Here is an 8923-nt window from a genome sequence, read left to right as displayed (position 1 = left end):
GCAAGCAACCTGTGCTATTGCATGTTGCCTATTCCATTCTATTTAGCTTTAGAATGACTCTTTGTTTCTTTTATTTATATGTTTTAAAATCTTGCTTATCTATTGAAAGCGTTTCCAGTCAAGCCTGTCTACACTGCGGATCAGAAGTGTTTATACAAGATAAAATTGCTTTAGACATTCGTTTAGACTGAGTGCCAGAGCCTGTCCAGGTCTCTGATGATGGCCTCAGAGAAACTAATTTTCTGGATGTCTTTCAGAAGGCAACTTTTCTCCTACTCTGTCTTTTAGAAGTCAACCAGTGAGATCGATTTCATTTGGAAGAAGATTTAAGGTAGGTCACTCACAGTTGCAGGTACACCGGGCTCTGTATTCAGTTTGCGGCATTTGCGTTAACAGTTTAATTTCGAACTTTTCAAGCTTACCAGTGAGAAAAAGCCTCAGTAAATTTTAAATAATTTTCACCTTAACAACAATCATACACATTTTCAAGCACTTACAATTAAAGGCCAAAATACCACTGTTTTGCCATCCATTCCATGAGTTTGCTACTTTATGAGACAGAACACAATGGAATTGCAAATATGGGAAACTATTCTAAATGTTTCCACCTATATAATTAGCTGTTATCTGCCTTTATCTTTTGCAGAGCTATTATATACTTTACATAATTTATAATAGTACAACTAAGGGTCGCCTGGCAAGCTTTTACTCAATTTACTTTTATTATATGAGGGAAACAGGGCTATGAATTAGACAGTGGCAGAGGAATAAATAAATATCAGGGAGTCCTCTTACAAATCAAAACTGTTATGTTTCCATTTATGCTGAAGTGGATGTATGGGGTGGAGGAAGCAATTCCCATTCAACTCACAAGCATTTCTAGTGATAACTAACCATTAAAATGAATAGATTATACATCATTTTAATTCTTCTGCCATTTAAACAGCCACCACTCTGAGAAAATCACAGTTGCACTGGGTAGCTTCATAATGAAGAATAGGGCATCCATCCAGGCAGGCAAGCAAGCAAGCCTCTAAACATTAGATTGCCTGCATGAAGTTATGGGTAATGTACACTTTAAATAATATTCACCTTTAGAATAAGCAAATTGATTTTCAAGCACCCACAATTAAATGCTACAAGTGAAGATGTATTTTAAGTAATGGGCTTGCTTTCTGAAATTGCATCTGCATTGTGAAATCATCAGCTCTGGCCTCTTTTCTCAAATGATTTGGAAAGGAAATTTTACATCTCTCATTTTTATCGCATCCCCTCATTTTTTCCTGCATTTTCCCCAGCAGAATTTTTGTCCCATTTCTTAGTTAAATCACTCAGACCTGAGGGTGAGGGTGAGGAAGCTCCAGTCCACTGGTCTAAATTAGCCCTGCAAGACTTCCCCATTTTGCCTATGACCCCACTTTGGCCTAGCCACACCCACTTGCCCTACACCTGTGTAGGTGTGGGGCTGGTAATGTTGGGGCTTGGATGAAAGGTTCTTTGCATCAACTATCAGTGGATTTTTGGTGCTTGGAAAGTGCTGTGGACAGGGCTTCCCCAGTGCTAACCACCAGCTGATTCTTGGGTAGTGCAACACTTAGGGCTTCCTCAGTCCTGAACACATTCTTTTGCCTGCTCAGTTTTATTTCAAATCATGTGGGGGGGGGGGACGACAAACAGGTCATCTGATGCCATTGTGACATCAGATAATTGAGAGGTGGGAGGTCTTGTCCATCTGTCAAATTTGGCTTGTGGGGGCATGTGGACATTATGATTTATCCCACTAGCAAGATCCAGTTTCCTGTGTTTTCCTACTTCTTAGCAGCACACGTCTTAGCAGAATTAATGCTTGGATAGCCTCCATGTTAATGTTCAGCCAAAATGGCATCCCTAATTTTGCTGCTCCATTTGCAGGTGGAAAAGTTGTGCGATTGTGAGTATGGTGGTTTTCATAATTTTAGGGTGTAGAAAAATCAAGAAAGAACTAGCTGACAAAATGAAAACACTAGCAACCATGTTCTCATAGAATTTGTGATAACGAGGAAAGAAAAACCTGAATGTAGTCCGACTTGTGCCCTGGAGCTTGGGAAAGCTAATTTCAACAAGTGTAAAGGCATGCTGAATGTGATCCAATATACTTAAGGCGAAGGGACTTCAGGATAGATATGGATTTCTAAAAATGAGATTTTGAAGGCTCATTGGAAGTCATTCCAATGCTCAATGAAAATGGGAGACTTTTAAAGAAACTGGGGCAGTTGCATAAAGAACTTCCTGATAAGTTCACATTTAAAAGGGAGATGTATAGTAATATAGAAGAGAGGGTAAAACCATCAAAACAATGATCTTTTGGGCTGTTGTTGAAGGCATAGCTCCTCTCCACTGAGAGAATAATATAGTGAAATGTTAGCAGGTGACAAAAAGAAGTCAAAACCTACTTTGACCCAGTCTTGTCCCACAATAAAAACTATACTCAATGTGGCAAAAGTAGATCAAATGATGAAGTGAAGGAGCTGCAGCCCAAGGCAAAGAGGTGGTACCAAGAGGTGGGCAAAAGTCTGGAGGTGGGCAAATGTCCTCATATTTACAAAGGGTGGGGAGAATCCAGAGACCTACCAACCAATCAACTTGCTTTTGATGCCTGGAAAAGTTCAAGAACAGACCATTCATTTATACGCACTTACAGGGACGCGGGTGGCGCTGTGGATTAAACCACAGAGCCTAGGGCTTGCTGATCAGAAGGTCGACGGTTTGAATCCCTGCAACGGGGTGAGCTCCTGTTGCTCGGTCCCAGCTCCTGCCCACCTAGAAGTTTGAAAGCACATCAAAGTGCAAATAGGTACCGCTCCGGCGGGAAGGTAAACGGCGTTTCCGTGTGCTGCTCTGGTTCACCAGAAGTGGCTTAGTCATGCTTGCCACATGACCGGAAGCTGTACGCCGGCTCCCTCGGCCAGTAACGCGAGATGAGCGCCGCAACCCCAGAGTCGGACACGACTGGACCTAATGGTCAGGGGTCCCTTTACCTTTACCTTACAGATAAAAAGGCAGTGAGCACAAAGAGCTTGAGTTTCTTAAGAGCAAGTGATTCCAGTCTAACCTTATCTGCTTTTGTGATTATTGACTAGGTAGACAGGGGAATGCAGATCAAGGTAATGCTGTGGATTTACTGTATTTTCGTTTCAGCAAGGCCTGTAACAAGACCCCACATTCTTTTCCATCTTGGCAAATTGGTAAAATGTGGACTAGATGAAGCCCTTGTTAGATGGATTTGTAGCTGGCTGAAGAGTGCTAATCAGTGTTTTCTGCCTGTTTCTACCTGGCTGATCCTTGTTGCCCTTTTGAATGAGATGTTCCATTCATCCAGGAAACCAGGTCTGACTATACCTTCCAAGAAACAGTCCAACAGATAAGTAAATAAATAAATCTTAGTACCCAGCTGAGCAGTTCTGAAGCTTATTAATGAAAACAATCTCGTAATATTTTTGGATGCTAATTAAATACTGCAATTAAGTTAAATGTCATAATTTATGCTGCAAGCACTTTTTTCATTTCCATTAGTGGCTGCATTTTATTTTTGTTGATATGTTTGTCATCATGAGAATGTTATAATTACATTCCATTAAGGATGTCAATGAAAGACTAAAAAAACAACAACCAATTCACATGAGTAGAATCCATTATCCGTTATCATCTGCATTCTCAGTTAATCACCTTGGCAAAAAACTGAATTGAATGCTTTGCTGAAATGTGCCATACTGAAAGAGATTGTGAACCTGAGATCTGCCACAGAAAGGTTTCGCATACCTTGGGCATTATCACTGTTATGGTTGTCATGTTAAAGATAAGCAAAAGGCCTTCTTGGCCTAGCTGCTGCCAATAAAAAAAATAAAATAAAAAAATCCAGAAGCAAAACCTTTGTTTGGAGATAGGGAGGTCTGTGATCTGCAAAGTCACTGACTTGCAATGTTATACCCTTTTAACCCAGCCCACCTGTCCAATTGTACCATACCATCCTGTTTCTGAAACAATGGAGAACCATTGCTTGTTGGACTGATGTAGCAGAAAGCAGCTTCCTATGCTCCCAATGGCTTCTTTTGTGCACCTGTGCATGCAGGAATATATTCCCCTTATCCTCAGTTACAGTTGTTTATGAACACATGGCAATATGTTTTTCTTCTGCTGTCTGTGAGTGGCCTCAAAGCACTCAGCAGTCCCAAAATTTAAATTTTGCCCTCCTTGTTCACACAGCTGCCTGTTTTGCTTGCTATTAACAGGACCCCTGTATTGTTTTACTCGGTATTTTTCTTCTAGAAAAAAGATGCCTGTGCTGTGTACCCTTGAGTACAGTCAGAAAAAACAACAACCCTGGTTTTACTTTACAAAACTCAAATAGCTGTATACCTGGGAGCAAATCCCCTATCATAGCCCTGGAGGACATTATTTCATGCATATCCAACAATCTGAAAAATCTTAAGAGAGAATCTGTTTCTTCAAGATTGAGAGCAGCTAAAATGCATTGAAAGGCACATTCTTGGATGCTAACTCCACCTCTGCTATTCAGAATTTTCAATCCTACGTCATAATATGGAGTGGTAATGGGAGATTAAAGGTAAAGGTAAAGGGACCCCTGACTGTTAGGTCCAGTCGGAGACGACTCTGTGGTCGCGGTGCTCATCTCACTTTACTGGCTGAGGGAGCGGGCGTACAGCTTCCGGGTCATGTGGCCAGCATGACTAAGCCGCTTCTGGCGAACCAGAGCAGCGCATGGAAATGCCGTTTACCTTCCCACTGGAGCGGTACCTATTTATCTACTTGCACTTTGATGTGCTTTTGCACTGCTAGGTTGGCAGGAGCAGGGACCGAGCAACAGGAGCTCACCCCATCGCAGGGATTTGAACCGCCGACCTTCTGATTGGCAAGCCCTAGGCTCTGTGGTTGAGACCACAGTGCCACCCGCGTCCTGAATGGGAGATTATTAATATTTAAAAACCTGGATTCTAAGATAAAATTTGCTAGTGTGAATGTATATTGCAAATGTATGTACAATCTAAATAGCTGAAACACCGAGACAACTTAACCAGTTCCATTCAATGCTGGGACTTCCTGATGCTGACAAAGACATAAAAAGAGACTTCTCTCACATACTGTACACAAAGAATGTAGCTAAGCCTCAAAATTCATTACCGTGGCTTTTTCAGAAAGATGCTAGGTAATGAGGAGAACTGCTCATGTATGAATACTAGGAAAACTTAAACTTCATCTACAGTTGGGCCTTACTCACTTGTGAGTGCCTCATCTCGTGTAAATCAATGCAGAGATTCCAGTTGATATTAATATATATGGATTGAATTTCCCAACTTAATAAATAAGACATTTGTTTTGATGAACATATGGAGGAAAAGAGGATTCATCTCTTGGAATAGGTAGCTATCTAATCTCTTGAATACCTCCATGGTTATTGATAACTCTCCTATTGTACCTTCATATATTTTTTCTCTGTTTTCTATTTGGCACAGTTTTTTTTTAAATTTCCTTTGTTTTCAACACCATTTTATTTTATTCATTGCTCTATATTTTCTGTCCTTGAGTTTCTTCCATTGCTTCACCAAAATCTTATTTCAGTGCATTCCCATATCATTCCTCCTTGTCTTTCAAGTCTCTCCCAGAGCTCATTCACCTAATTACTTGTCTATTCTGGTTAATTTTTTATATTTACCTGCAGTGTATTGTTTTTCTGACCCTCACTCATCCTCTGTTCTTATTCTCTGTGAAGATTTTCTTTTGTTTCCTCTTTGTACTGGCTTTTGAAAACAGCCACTGTATATACTGCCAGACATCATGGATAGCAATTTTAGAAGCAATCCCAGCATAATTTTAGAAGCAATCCCAGCATGCCACTTTCTCATGCATAGTTATGTGTGACAACATTCTAGATGCACTCATGATTATATGGCTCTCTCTGTGGTGCCGTTCCATTTCTATGGCAACACTGCCTATGTACCATTTTAGCGTGATGAAGCTCATCACACACTAGTGGTAGTTGAACACCTTCATCAGATCAAAGGGATAATAATATGCAGCATTCTATGAAGAAATTAGGTAGCACAGCTGGCATCTCCAGATCTCTGCAAGTTTTGAAGTTCTTTACTGCACTTATCAGGCATAATTAAAATGTTAAAATACAGTCATAACAGTTTATTCTTAAGACAATATACTAACAAAACTAAGACACAATTGTATCTGACGGACAGTGTGGCTACCATCACTGGGGTGGCAATGGTACATTGTGGCAGCTGAGTTGCACTACTGTGATTGACTAGATAGGGACAGAAGATTTCTGGATTTAGGCCTTAGATTATACAAGTTTAGAAGTTTTTCATATCAGTTTTGACCAGCAGTACAGAACCTGTGGTACTCTAGGTGATGGCAGCAGGAGCCCCCATAAACCCTGAAGTTCCACATACCATAGAACCTAAGTTTTGCCCTGAAAAACTGATAGTAAAAATGAACTCTTTATTTAATTAAATCTTTTAGGTAGTGTTCTTCAAACAAATTGAAAGTCCAAAACTTTACAATACAACAGTTTAAAAAGCAAAAGTGCCAGTGAAATTAACACCCAAGTATCAATTCTGTAGACATACTTTCTGCAGAGATTTAAGTTTTTCTGAACATTCGGAGGTAAGTTTCTAAATAGTGGACCAGATATTAAATAGAAAATCAATTCACTTAAGAAACACCCTCAAGCGTCCCTTGACAATTATTCTTCTGTAAGGGCTGCTATGAAGATGGGGATGGGGCAAACAGGCATACTTAGTTGTTAGTGATTGGTGAAAAGACCAACATCGAATCCATATGAAAGAAGCAGCCTTTTTGGTGTTCTCATGGGACTGAGTGCCTGCATTAGTTTTGAGGCATCCAGTATACTTGCCATATCAATTTCCTTGAAAGATTTTAAAGCAAAATATTATTGCTATGCGATGTAATTGAAATGAATGACATAAGTCATAAATTAGCACAGCTAGAGGCAAAATTAAGGGGGGAACTACAGTTTCCCAGCAGAGCTCTTCTTGACTTGTAATGTAGTAATGCTTAACTCAGCTCAAAATCTGATGAGCCAGTAGAGTTAATTAATGTTACAACTCCAAAGCCAAAGTCCTTAAATGGGCAGTAACAGAATCCCTCATAAGAACAGTTGGATGATGCATAATGCACAAGTCGTATTTGTAGTGGAAATGTTGTAAAAAAAAAAATCACCCAGGACAATAATGTGCCTAGCTATGAATCAGATAAAGATTTATAGATTCCTGCTTATTAAGATATGAATGAAGGCTAAATAGTTGCCATGGAAACACAGACTTTATGATTTTTTAAAAAATGCTGGGACTTCCCACATATGTTCAGTGATGAACTCTCATTCCCTTGTTGTCTGATTATTCTGCCCAGTCACATCCCCAAGATCTTTTGATTATCTTTAAAAAAAAAATCCTTGCAACTGTATTACTTTATATCTCTTTATTTTCCAGTGCTTTGCTTGCCTCCAACTCCACCCTCATACATTTCAGTGTCTTTTTAGGATATTTGGAGCAGACTTTCAAGAGTGTCATTTAGGCCAGTCAGCGGAAGATCCCACACAATGTTTCAGACTACATGTAGTTATTCTTCTGGAACACCCATAATTCTGGCCAGCTCTGATTCTCTATTGTTATTATTATTATTATAATAATTTAAATTTGCATACTGCCCTTCATCCATAGATCTCAGGACGGTCCACAAAATAAAAATACAAGATAAAAATACAAAACACACAGAGTGATTACTATTTAATGAGACTAATTACTATTTATGTATACCAAAGGCACACACTGTATGTGTCTATATGAGATTATGTGTGTGCGTATGACTGTTGGCTCCTGTCTTGATTATAAAAAGTAACTGAATCAAACACTCTTTTTAAAAATCCCCCCCTCTCTCTGTAATTTAAACCTGGGGCCTCTGAACCTTGCTGTGAATCTTGTCCCTCCTTCACATTTGAAATGGCACCCTCAAAGACATTTCCTCAATGAATCGAGGTTTTAAAAATACTGAGTCAGCTACAAACCAGACATTTGCCTTGGCCATGAATTTCATGCCCATTAAAACAACCAGCCTTCCAAAGCCAGAAAATTGCTGAGCTATAATTTTCTGGCTGTCTTGTTCATGGTACAACTTTCCTCAAGATTAACAGCCCCTTCCGAGTCAGGGCTAAGTGAAGCTATGCTTCTCACAGGCACCTTAACTAATTTACAAATAATAGATATTGAGCTAGTGAAATATACTTCAGTCAGATATTACCCCAATAAAGAACATGAGGGTGAACACCAAAGCACTCCAGCTTGTGCATAATGGAATTCCTCTTGGGTTGTCTGAGGAATCTCTATATAAATATCCAATAATAATGATAATGACAAAGGGGCTAAATATGGTGAACGTAGCTAGCAGGAAAATAAATAAATTAATGAAGATTTACTGGTCTTCACATTAGGAAAAGAGAAGCTACTCTAGAGCTATAGATTTCATTCTAAATTTACCATCATCATTAACTTGTATTAAGCTCATTAACATTAAGTGTATATTACTTGTAAAAACATTGTGCGGAATGCAGCAGCAGCAGCATGTGTTACACACATACTTGGAAGTTGACCCTGCCTTCAGCTAGCCCAGAGAAATACAGGATGTACTGGATTGTAGTAATCATGGAAACAGAGAACCTACGCAATTGCAGTTCTTCTGTAAAGCAAGGGATCTGGCTGAAAAGTGGAATCTGATTCCTGAAGTTCTCAACCTTTGCTTTAATGCTTCTTTGGAGTGACCATAATGAGAACTGGGAAGAAATAATGAAAAAGCCAAACTGAATCATTCAGTGGAATTCATTGTGTGAAACACAACTATC

This window comes from Lacerta agilis, chromosome 4, assembly GCF_009819535.1.
Source record: "Lacerta agilis isolate rLacAgi1 chromosome 4, rLacAgi1.pri, whole genome shotgun sequence".
Taxonomy (NCBI): Eukaryota; Metazoa; Chordata; class Lepidosauria; order Squamata; family Lacertidae; genus Lacerta; species Lacerta agilis.
This window is presented reverse-complemented; position numbering follows the sequence as displayed.